Here is a 12,992-nt window from a genome sequence, read left to right as displayed (position 1 = left end):
ACCCCCCGCCATCCATGTCAGTAACTGAATGGATGACCGCAATTAAGGAAACACAAAAGGCTTTGAATAAGGCAGCGCAAATCCAAAAAATACAAGCTGACAAGCATCTTTCCCAGCAGCTACAATTTAAAGTGGGGGATAAAGTTTATTTGTCAACTAAATATTTGAAGTTACACTTACCTTCTAGGAAATTAAGTCCAAAATTTATAGGGCCTTTTCAGATAATTAAAGTAATAAACCCAGTAACTGTGAAACTCAATCTCCCTAAGTTATTGGGGAAAGTACATCTGGTGTTTCATAGTAGTTTATTAAAGCTGGTTGTTGATTCTTCATTGAGGCCAGCAGAACGTGTAGCTCCAAAGCCTTTGTTCATTACAGGGCACGAACATTATGAGATTAAGAAAATTTTGGATTCTAGGATTTTCAGAGGGAAGTGACAATATTTAATTTATTAGAAAAGTTATCCAATTTCACAAGCGACTTGGCTTAATAGCTGGAAAGTTAAGGCTGATAGATTGGTGGGAAAATTATATGAAACATAAGCCTAAGGCGAATTCTGTGGGTGGCAGAGGAGGTTAAAATGTGCAATGTATGATTGTGTTTAACCTAATTTCAATCTTTGTGTATTTTATGTCATTGCAGGGGTTTCTTTTCAAATGAGGGAGGGAAGCCTGTCAAGCCTAAAATTGACATATGTATAGCCATTTTAGTTAGGCTTAGTATATATCCTTTTTCTTACTTTCTCTTTGGAGGTCATGGGGAAAGGGTTCCAGGCTTGCCACATTCCTACGGGGAGAGGAGTGGAAATAGGGAGAGTTGTTTAGGCTTGGTGATTCTTCTTCCCGTGGGAAAACGAACTGACCATGTTCAAGCCCCTTTTGGTGGAGATTTTGACATCAAACTATGTTAAATTACATCTATTGGAGAATGTAACTTTTGGGGGTTGTTTCTAACTTCTGATATTGTGGGATAATTCCAGGTTGTGTCAGATCCGGAATTACCATGGACTTTGCCAATTTGATGCTTTCCTAAATAAAAGAAATTGTTTTGGAAGATGGACTTTGCTCTTTTCTTTTTAAATGGATTTCATCACTTGGAAACCTGATATTATTCCAGATCATGACACCTAAGGAAATGAAAAAGCTACGGCACTATATAAACCTAACCAGAGGGTTCATCCAACCTGCAAAATCCAGAGTGGCTGCTCCTGTACTATTTAAAGAAAAAAAAAGATGGGAGGTGCGCTTATGTGGGGATTTTAAATCTTTAAATGCTGTGAGTATTCACAACACATACCCCCTACCGCTCATGAGAGACATGTTAGGACACTTAGCAAAAGGGAAAGTGTTTACCAAATTAGATCTCCGAGAAGCGTATCACCGAATTCGCATCAGAGGAGAAGAGGGGAAGACTGCTTTCAATTGTGGAGGTTGTTTTGGGGGGTTGTGATTCTGTGATTCTAACTTCTGATATTGTGGGGTAATTCAAGTTGTGTCAGATCTGGAATTACCATGGACTTTGCGAATTTGATACTTTCTTAAATAAAAGAAATTGTTTTGGAAGATGGACTTTGCTCTTTTCTTTTTAAATGGATTTTATCACTTGAAAACCTGATATTTCTTTCTGCGCCAACTCAGAAAGCTCAAACTGCCCAAGGAGTTGCGGATACAGTTCTACAGAGGAATTATTAAGTCTGTCATCTGAACCTCTATAACTGTCTGGTTTGGTTCTGCTACCCAACAAGACAAATTTCAGAGGATAATTAGGACTGCAGAAAAAAAAATTACTACTAACCTGCCTTCCATTGAGGACCTGTATACTGCACAAGTCAAAAAGATGGCTGTGAAAATATTTATAGACCCCTCACATCCTGGACATAAATTGTGTCAACTCTTACCCTCAAAACAATGCTGTAGAGCACTGCAAACCAGAACAACTAGACAAAGTTTTTCCCAAACGCCATCACTCTGCTAAACAAATAATTCCTTCAACGCTGTCCAACTATGAACTAAATCTGCATTACTATTACTATTAATCTTCTCATCATTCCTATCCCCCATCCCCTCCCACTTGTGACTGTATGACTGTAACTTTGTTGCTTGTATCCTTATGATTTATATTGACTGTTTCCTAGTATGATTTGATAGCTTATTTATACCCTATGACTATCATTAAGTGTTGTACCTTATGATTCTTGATGAATGTATCTTTTCTTTTTATGTACACTGAGAGCATATGCACCAAGACAAATTCCTTGTGTGTCTAATCACACTTGGCCAATAAAGAATTAATTAATTAATTCACAATGTTCTGAATGGAATAATTTAAAGCAATCAAAAAGGAACTCTAGTCACCTATACCCAAACTACTGAGGAAAGAGCCAGATCATTTAAAGTCTGGGGCCCATAACATGTCAGTGGGAAAGTTGTTCTAGAGAACTGTGACAACCACTGAAATGTATGTGTTCTTTTCCTTAAAAAGTATGCTTTAAGTCTAAAAAGGGAAGGTTGGATATTTAGTGATTTTTTTCTAGGTCAGCTGGATAAAGAAATGGTCTCTTGATATGAGGGGTTCCTTCTGAGCCAATAGAACCCTCCCTGTACAGTATCAAACTGGCATTTACCACTCAATGCCTCTTCCATAACCAACCAGAAGCAGAACAGATCTAAAATATGAATGGCTATAACCACAGTACCAAAGACTCTATTCACTTCTTTGGGACTCACAGGTTTAAACTCCTCCAAATGATATTGCAAGACAGATGGCAGGTTTGTCAATACTAAGAAAGAAACATCAATATTATTACCTACCAGTAATGGTGCCAGCATCTCTGTATTCCCTGCAGTCTGACACATTGTTTTCCACACCTTCACTTACATAATGCTCTTCATGAATGCCTGTACTACAGGCTAGGACTGCATGATTAGTTGTCTCAGGATAGGGCACAACAGCTGCCAAAGAATAGTCGTTCAAAACTGTGGCGTCCAGTTTGGCAAGTTTCACAGCAAAGTGCCTACTGCCATCAGAGGGCCAAAGCAGGAGACTGTATCTGGCAGAGATTGGCAATGCAATCTTCCCTCTGTTGGCTTCTTTGATGGATCTGTAATACATATACCAAAGAAGGGAAATTTAAGTAAATAAAACATCTCTAAAAATTATTGCTTTTTAGTAGTAATCCCAAGGTAAAATATTTTCTAAATGTCACAAGCAACTGCAAAGCAGCATAAAATAGTCTCTATTTTACTTCTAGATATTTTTAAAGATCTGTACATAGAAACGAATTCAGAAAGATAAAAACTGGGAATACAGCCAGAATTTCTGGAGATCACCAGTCACCATGAAAGGTCTCTGCAGCTAATAACAGATCTCTGATTTGATTTAGAGCTCTGTTATCGGCTGCAGAGGCATTTCCAGAAGGCCTTTGACAGCAAAATGAGGCCAGGGACACTGTGCATGTCAATTCACAGCCTGTTTCTCTGACAACGAAATGGAGGCTGGGGACATCACGCACAAGCGGCGACAAGTAGCCACAGAAGTGGACTGGCAAGGCAAGGCAGGTGTCAGGGTGTGCAAGGCCTGATAAGTAGGGCAGCTCCACCTCCATCCTAACTTAATTTTTACCTATGTGCCTCACCCCATGCACCCCGGAGTGGGTGGGGTCTTAATTCTGAGAGTTTGCAGCAGAAATTCAAGTCTAGAAAACACAGAGATGACTGATTCAGCAGGATAATTAACTTATTTATAAACATAACATGAGTAAAGTTTACGATACCAATTGTAGATTCTTTCAACGTAACATAAGCAAAAATACAAGCAGCAGCTCAGTGGACTCAGAACATATATCAGTTACAGCAAGCAAGCAAGTTAGTTTCAGTTTAGAGCTGAGAGCAGAGACTAGAGCCACACCCAGGCCACTTCTGGTTTCACCTTCCAAATCAGCTCCGTTTGGCTGGTCTGTTGCCAAGCCTATTCATTGGCTGACTTTGTTACTAAGCTCTATTCCACTTCATGAATATACTCTGATATTAATTAGAGCTTATTTTGGGGGTAGGGCTTATATTGGGTGCACGTGTAAAAATCAAGCTAGGGCTTTTCTTTCGGGGTAGGTCATATTTTCAGAGAAACAGTAATTCTTAGATATTTTATAGTTTACACTGTGTAATACTCTATTTATGCAAGAATCTCACTTTGACATAATTTTAAATATCCTTAAACCATTAAATGCAATCTCCAACTGATCAAGTTTCATATAGAGAATGCTACTTAAATTCTTTCAATAGTCATTACTCAGATAAGTTTCTGCTCATAGTATTTCTATTGGGTTATACTATAACTAAGCAGTGTACATGGAACAATATTGAAAATAAGAATTTTTAAGATTACTGCATAAACATGGCAATTCTTGTATTGTCACTCCCTATTACCAGAATTATATTTTCCTCGTCCTCCAAAATTCTATTAGCAGTACCATGCTAGGATCTTCTTTATGTCAACCTTAATCAATACTATTTACTTGGTTTTTATGACTTATATCCACTGTTTTTTAGAAGCTGAAGGAAGCTTACATAGGGATTGATCTTCCCCCCCACCCACTCCAATTTCCAGATCCTATCAAGTAGGTTAAACTGAAAGAGAATAATCGATCCAAAGAAGCCCAGTCTGTTGCATGACTAAGGGCAAACTTGATTCTAGGACTCCCCAACCCCATCCCCCTGGCTCCAAAATCCTATTCTAATACCCCATCATTATGCTATATCTTAGGATAAATTAGTGTTGCTGTGTCAAAGATTTGTGGTAAAATAGAAGTGGATACAATGGCCTAACTGTATGTCCTAAAAGAGAACTTTTTTATCATTTTACCTTTTTGTCAAAGAATAAAAGAATCATGATGAATCTGTTGAGGGCCCATCTTTTGAATTCATACCACACAGAGACCAACCAGATATTGATACTAAAGATTCTATAAGAACATATACTCTTTAACTTACAATGGTAACAGACTCTGGAATTTTCATTGCCAAGTGATATAGTCATAAATCATAATATCATTGACCTTACTGCTTAGCTATGATAATCCCAGCAGTCCATTTTGTTGCCATTAACTGAATTCCATCAGTCATTAGGCAAAAAAGTCACTGAGGCTCTGGACAGGATTGCACCCTTGTGACCTCTCCTCACCCATAGACCTCTCTGTGCCCCATGGTATACATGGGGAACTGAGAGGGATGAAATGCATGAGGAGACGTCTAGAGCACTGCTGGCGGAAGACAGGAGATGAACTTGATCGAACACGGGTAAGAGCTGCCACTAAGGCCTACTTGTGCCGATTCGTGTGGTGAAGTGTAAATACTTCTCCACACTAATTGCATCTGCAGATAATCGCCCAGCAACCCTCTTTAAGGTGAGCCATCTCCTCTTAGGGAAGGGGGAGATTGAGGTCCACCTGAAGGGGCACACTAAAGAATTTGCGGATTTTCTAGAAGACAAAATCGCTCGACTTCGTACCCAGTTAGATGCCGGTGTGATTGCTGACCCGGTGGAAGCTTCTGAGGCACGTTCTTGCTGTGTTATCTGGGAACAGTTTGACCCTGTTGCTCCTGAGGAAGCGGACAGGATCCTAGGGAGTATGCGCGCGAGCACCGGTATTTTAGATCTTAGGTGACAGCTGAGTGGACTCTGGCAGTGATTAATGCTTTTCTACAGGAGGGGATGGTGCCCCAGCACTTTAAGGAGGCTGTGATCCGCCCTCTTCTTAAGAAACCATCGCTGGACTCCACCCGGTTAGATAATTCTGACCTGTCTCCAATCTTCCCTTTTTGGGGAAGGTTGTTGAGAAGGTGGTCGCGCTGCAGCTCCAAAGGTTTCTGGATGAAACGGATTATCTCGACCCCTACCAGTCAGGATTCAGGCCTGGATTTGGGACAGAAGCAGCATTGGTTTCACTTTTAGATGATTCTCTGGCAGGAGCGGAATGGGGGTAGTGCATCCGTCCTTGCTCTACTTGACCTCTCGGCGGCTTTTGATACCATTGACCATGGGATTCTCCTGGGACATCTTCAGGGGATGGGAGTGGGAGGCCTTGTGCTGTCTTGGTTCACTTCCTTCCTCTGTGGCCGCTCTCAGTCAGTATTGATAGGAGGGGAGAGATCCAACCCTTGCCCACTGCTTTACGGGGTTCCGCAGGACTCAGTACTCTCTCCACTCCTGTTCAACATTTATATGAAGACGCTGGGTGAGATCGTCCATCACCATGGACTGAAGTATCACCAATATGCTAATGATACTCAGCTGTATGTCTCGGCCTGTGGAGAGTTAAGTGTTGCTGTGTCCTCCCTCTCACAATGCCTGAAGGCTGTTAGGGGCTGGATGGAGAGCAATGGGTTGAAAATAAACCCTTGCAAGACCGAGTGGCTCTGGGTCTGGGGTTCATTGGTTCAGAGAGAATTACCACCTTTAGTCTTGGATGGGTGGCATTAGCCCAAACAGACCCTGTGCGTAATCTGGGGGTTCTCCTGGACTCACGACTTCTGTTCAAAGAGCAGGTGGTGGTTGTGGCCAGGAGAACCTTTGCGCAACTGCGGGTTGTGCACCAGTTACGCCCTTTCCAGGATCAGCAGTCCCTACTCACAGTCACTCATGCCCTGGTCACTTCCCATCTTGATTACTGCAACACACTCTACATGGGGCTTCCCTTGAAGAGCATCTGGAAGCTCCAGTTGTGGAGCTTCCACGGTGTGCACATGTATCATTGTCTGCCAATTTGCTTCCGGGTGCAATTCAAGGTGCTGGTTGTCACCTTTAAAGCCCTTCATGGCTTGGGTCCAGGTTATGAGGAAACATCTCTTGCCAGTGACATCTACCCAACCCTTTAGAGGCAGAGAATGCTGCGGGTCCCACCCCTGAGGGAGATACGCCTGGTGGGACCTAGAAGGGCCTTCTCTGTGGTGGCTCCATCTCTCTGGAACATCATTCCCCCAGAGATTAGAATCGCCCCCTCATTAATACTATTCTGAAAGGCACTTAAGACCTGGTTTTGCCAGCGGGCCTGGGGAACCCAGAGAGGGATGGAACCCTTCCAATGGCTAGTGTGACCCACTCTCGTCGGGGTGGGAGTTGGTTTTGTTTGGTTTTTTGTTTTCCCAAATTTTGTTTTATTGTACTTTACTAATTTATTTGATTCTTTTTGTTAGTTCTTATTGTTTTAATTTTAATTTTTTGTTTTAAATATGATTTTACATTGTGTAAGCCACATTGAGTCGCCATGGGCGAATAGGCGGCAATATAAATCAAATCAAATCAGTAAGTAAGTAAGTAAGTAAATAAATAAATAAATAAATAAGCCAACCTGATTCATTCCATTCCTGACTTGATCCTTTCCAGCTGCAACTCTCTCTACCTATTTTCCCCAACTCTGCCATCCTGGCACCCTGCACAATAGTATTCCTCCTAAAAGTTCCAGCAGCAGAATCTGAGCAGATTCAGCCAGCCAATTCTGCCCTGAACCTCTACTCTGTCTAGGGCTATCACCAAGGAATGCCACCTAAAGATCTGTATTGCAACCAGTTATCTCAGCACAGAATTCCAACATGCCTGCTTCCTTGCCCTCACAGGCGCTGGCATGCGCACTGGACCTTTGCCACTTTTCCACCTGTTGCTGATGAGGTGTTCTGATCCAGCTCTCCAAACACGACAAACCCTTTGACGTGAACTCAAAAGATTCTTTTATTATGGCCAGGGCGGCTCCGCAGGCCAGATCTAACCACATCACATAGGCCTTAAATTCGACACCCCTCCCTTGATCATTGAAAACTCTGTAAATTGTTAAGCACAGTGATGGCAATATTTATAGTTATTTACTACCGTATTATATGTAACGAACAAATTCCCAATTCAGGAACAAGTTCCAATGTAGTGACTTTCCCACTAGAAGAAGGGAATAATATAAAAATATAGGTAGTCCTCAAGTTACAAATGTAACAGAGCCTGCCCATTCCATTCATAATCCGAGGATTTGTGGGAGTGAATCTAGTACCTTGAATGAGATCACTTCCTCCTTTTGCCGATGCATTCACGAATCGAATGCGAGGCTCATTAAGAGCACATGAGATATTCCAGGGGACGGAAGGCTATAAGGTGGCGCCTATTAATGGAACAGGCCACCTGCCTAAGACCACCCAAGGCCTCCCCGACCCACTGAAATACCTCATGCTCCCTAAATTGCTTTCCCCACAACCTGCTGTTCCGGGTCACTTACCTTGTGAAGATCTAGCAGTCTCCTCTCCAGCCTCATGCACCCCTCTGCAGTTCTATTTGGCCCTCCGCAAGCCTCCCCTTGCCCGTTGCAGGCCAAAATGGAGCCTCCGAAGGCTGGATCCAGCCCTTCAACGCTCCATTCAGCCTCCCCCAACCCATTGCAATCTCCCCTCAGAAGCTCCATTTCAGCCAGCAATGGGACTGGCAAGGCCTCTGGGCTCCTGAATGAAGTTCTCTGGGGTGGATCCTCCCCAGGAAGCTCCATTTCGGCCAGCAATGTCAGATGAATGTTGCAGAGCCTCTGTGGTTGTTCATAAGTGCAAACAAGATTCTGTTGAGCTTCACTGATCGTGCCCGACACATTGCCAGCCACCTAATAGGGAATGGGAGATAAGTCTCCGAATCTGTGCCTCCTACCCAACTAGTTGTTCCCCTCCCTGAAACAACACAGGACTGTTGGCTGTTCCAGTTACAGCGCGTAACGATGTGGATCCATTGCAAGTTCCTGCAAAACTATCTTTAATTGCAGGGCGTAAGGATTGTATTGCGTTCCAGCAATGAGGGGGGCAACTCATCTTATTGTGGTTTCCTTTTCTTTGGCTTATGAGTCAGCACTTCAGGGTTAAGTGTGTTCTGGGCGGCGGATATAGTTGCAATTAGGATTGCGGGGCGGCGGCGCGTGGGGTTAATTAGTTAGGCGGATGCTAGCTTGAGAATGGGAAGGGGATGGGGCATAAAAGGCGCTGAGAGGCGTTCACTCTCAGCGCTGGCTTTGCTCGGAATTGCCAGTTTGCCCACTGGAAGAAAACAATCTACAATAAACTACTTTTCACCAAACCTGCGAGTAAATGTGTTTGTTGACTGAGTTTCCAGATTTCCGAAATAGGGCTTACAGAAAGCCAGCGCTCACTGTTACAGTATCTAGACTAACTGCATGAAACGTATTGAAAACGATTAGTTGAGAATGGCTGAAGGGACTGAACAGAAACGGATGGAGGAGGACACAGAAGACGTTGAGGAGAAGGGGGAAAATGGGCAGGTGCTGCCATCTGGTGGAGAAAAAAACAAGATGCTGAGCCACCGGTATTGCAACCAGTGGTCAGACCTAAGATATTTAAAGAACAGGAATTTAAAAGAATTATTTCAAAAGAATTTAGCAGTTACCTGTGGCATATAAACAGTACAAAAATTACTTTCAAATACACTCAATATATCATCTTGGAAAATAGGTTTTTAGATTGCTATTTATTGAAATTTCCTTTTATAAAAGAACAAACATGGAAGTAATTTATTTTTATCCCCTCAATGTACTGGTGTAATAGACTTCAACTGGCAGAGCCAGGATTACAGTTTTAGAGCAAAGGGGCATTGGTACTTACCTGATACGCCCATTCTATTTGAGCTGCGAGGAGCATCCAGAGATGGGAGGTGCTTCAGTCTCTGCTTGCTTAGGCTGAGCTTGAATTGAGGAACGCTCCTCCTCCTCCACGTGACTCTTCCAGGGCGTTCCCCAGTTTTGCGAAGGCGAGGAAAAAAAGGTTGCTCCTATCCCTATCACCTAAATAATTTTTGGTCCTTGGCCGAGAGGTAGGCCCCACCAGACGGAAATTAGGGTGGGGCTGGATGCTCCTCGCAGCTCAAATAGAATGGGCGTATCAGGTAAGTACCAACGCCCCTTCTCTTATGAGCTGCTCGGAGCATCCAGAGATGGGACATACCAAAGCTTGGCCTGTCCTAAGGGAGGGACTCCGTCTGGTCCTGGATCTCCCTAGGGTCCCTAAAACACGTTGCAGGACCCGCCTGCCAAATGAAGCCTCTGCAGAAGCAAACACATCAATTTTGTAGTGCCGAATGAAGGGGGAAGGTGACGCCCAGGTCGCTGCCCGGCATATTTCGATTATTGGAGCCTGGGTAGCCCAGGCCACAGAGGTGGCTACACTCCTGGTTGAATGGGCTGTGATGCCCTTAGGGACTTGAAGGGCCTGGGACTGGTACGATTTTGCTATGGCCGCCCTAATCCATCGTCCTATGGTAGACGATGACACCTTGTGTCCCAGTGTTTTGGGTTGGAAAGAGAGAAATAGGGCCTCCGACTTCCTGAAGGGCTTTGTGCGTTTGAGGTAAATTCGCAGTGCGCGTCTTACATCGAGTTTGTGCCATTGTTGTTCCCTTTCCTGCGACGGATTGGGACAAAAATTTGGGAGGATGAGCTCCTGGGCTCTGTGGAAAGCCGAATTGACCTTTGGTAGAAAAGTGGGGTCGGGTCGGAGAACCACCCTATCTGCGTGAAAGACACAGAGGTCTTGCCTGACAGACAGGGCTGCTATTTCCGAGATACGTCGGGCTGATGTAATGGCTACCAGGAAAACCACTTTATATGTTAGGAATTGGAGACCGGTCACCCTCAAAGACTCGAAAGGCTCTTTGGTAAGGGAGAGGAGGACTTTATTGAGGTCCCAGGTGGGATAACGGTGCACTGGGGCAGGGCGTAAATTGGTAGCCCCTCTAAGGAAAGCTCGGATGAGGGTGTGGTGAGAGAGGGAACTGAGACCCTCGTAAGAAAGGACTGATGACAAGGCAGCCATCTGACGCTTTAGTGTGTTGGGAGACAGCCCCTTGTCAAGTCCCTCCTGAAGGAATTCTAAAATTTGAGCGATGGAGGGAGAAACTGAGTTAATTTGAAGTTTGCTGCACCAACAACAGAAAATGGTCCATGTGGCATTATAAATTCGAGTGGAACGATGAAGAGGTGGGAATAAAAGCCCTGACCTCGTTGGTCTGGTTGAACAGGTTGGATGGCCCTTATGTTAAGGGGGTGCTGGATGGCGGAAGTCATCAGATTGCGTTTAATTGGGTCCTTGGAGAGGGGGGAAGACATAAAGAAATTTGGGAGGGTGGAATGGAACTCGAGAGCAAGGCCGAATCTAACGGTCTCCCTGACCCAGGAGTCAGAAGTAGAAGAGTCCCATATAGTGGCAAACGACTTTAGGCACCCGCCAATGGGGATAGAGTCCTTATGTCTATCTGGGACGTTGGTAAGGCTTGCTTCCGGACCCCCGAAAAAGCCTTTTATATTGGCCGCCCCTCCTACCCCTTTCTCCAGTGTCAGGTCAGTCCTGGAATTGGCCCGGTCTGAACGAGGGAGGCCTCTGATACTTGGGAGAGATGGGGGCCTGGTAGGAGGGCCGAAAGGAGCCCCTCCGAAAGGGCTGCAGCTGTCTGGCATCTGACCTTCAGGTGAGGGAAGGGAGAAATTTCTTTTTGTTCCTGGTCTCCATAAGTAAAGGGTCCAGGGAGGGGCCGAATAGTTTGTCCCCCACTATGGGAGAGGAGGCCAGCTTGGCTTTGTTTTTTAAATCCGCCTGCCAGTGTCTGAGCCATAGCAGGCGGTGGGCCTGGACGTGCGCTGTAATAGCCCTGGCAGAAAATTTGACGGTGTGATATGTGGCATCCGCCGAAAACTCAGCTGCGACGGTGATTTTAGCAATGTCCTGGTGTGCTCTGGTGTTAGAAGCGGGGACATGCTGTTTAAGCTGGCGCAACCATTGAATTGAAGACCTAGTAAAGAAAGATGCGGCCGTAGCCGATCTTATGGCCCATGTGTCCGACTGATGGGCCCTGAGCAGGGCCAGCTTGGCCCGCTTTTCTTCCGGTTTTAGGGCTTCTAAAGCCTCAGTAGGGGTCGAGGAGGATGCCAGGCCCACAATGGGCTCGTCGACCTCAGGGGTGTTCAACAGATTAGAGAAATCCGGATCTAGATCGAAATTTTTTTTGTCGTGGTTAGAGGGGGCTGGGGGGACCCCTACGGACACTAGTTGTTTTTGGACCAGATCTGCAAGGATAGGGGGTGCTGGAATAGTCTCGGCCTCTACCACTGGCTGGTTAAAAATGAGGTCTTCAGGTCCTTCCCCAGAAGGGGTAGGGTGGACTGAGGGGGGTTGCTTAATCAAACCTGAAATATTTTTGGCCTTATACAATAAGGATTTGAATAGTTGCGGCTTAAAGAGGCCCGCGAAGGCGGGCTGGTCAGGGGTGAGCCCCTCGTCCTCGGACATTTCGTCCTCTAGGGGGTCCATGTCTGATAGGGGCTCACTATAGTCTATGGACCCCAGATCGAAGTCGTGTGGGTCCATGAGTTGATCACCTTCCTCCTCCCCCTCTTCCATCTCCTCCTCCTGCCCTTGGAGGGGGGGTTCCCTATGCAAGGGCACCTGAGCCAGACGCTGTTCAGACCTAGGTAGAGACGTCACAGAGTGAGATTCCTGGTCAGAGCCTACCGGATACAGACTGGACCTGGCGGCTTGCTGGATGCCAGTTGCGATGTCTTGGCGAATAGCCAACTCCATCCAGGATCTTATCTTTTCAGGGATCTCCTCAGGGAGAGACTCCTCTTGGCGGAGACTGGCAGCAGTTGGGGTGAAGGTGGCCTCTGGAGCCCTTCTGGTCAGTGTTTCAGGACCCAGAGCCTGTTGTTCCTGAGATGGCAAGCTGCGCTTGGAGGAGAAGGAAACATTTGGGGGGGAGGTTGAGCAGAGGTAGAGGGACTGGAGGATGGGGGAACCTGAGGCACCTTGAGTGCTTCCTTAGATCTCCTGTCTATTTCTTTTTGCAGGGCCTTGTGGCGCCTTAGGGCGTCCCTCTCGGCCGCTTTGGAGGTCTCCTTAGCCTGCTTGTGCAAGTGATGGGTTTTGGCTTTTGCCTTCAAGGTCCTCTCGAGGTATTGCCATCTGCCATTGCAA

The 12,992-nt window shown here is 45.4% G+C and overlaps 1 protein-coding gene across 2 annotated transcripts in view; it reads right to left on the bottom strand.

The window, feature by feature from the left end:
• TRAK1 (trafficking kinesin protein 1) overlaps positions 1-12,992 on the bottom strand; it is a 289,447-nt gene that overhangs the window by 201,929 nt on the left and 74,526 nt on the right. For both annotated transcript variants that reach the window (XM_087947778.1, XM_087947773.1), the window contains exon 2: positions 2,811-3,100. The gene's annotated coding sequence lies outside the window, so the exon portion shown is untranslated. The remainder of the gene's footprint in view (positions 1-2,810; positions 3,101-12,992) is intronic.

The sequence above is a fragment of the Notechis scutatus genome, chromosome Z (assembly GCF_049901735.1).
Source record: "Notechis scutatus isolate UNSWTSFEM ecotype Mainland chromosome Z, rNotScu1.2, whole genome shotgun sequence".
NCBI classification, from domain to species: domain Eukaryota; kingdom Metazoa; phylum Chordata; class Lepidosauria; order Squamata; family Elapidae; genus Notechis; species Notechis scutatus.
Note: the sequence above shows the minus strand (reverse complement) of the source record. Positions and strands in the feature narration are given on the sequence as shown.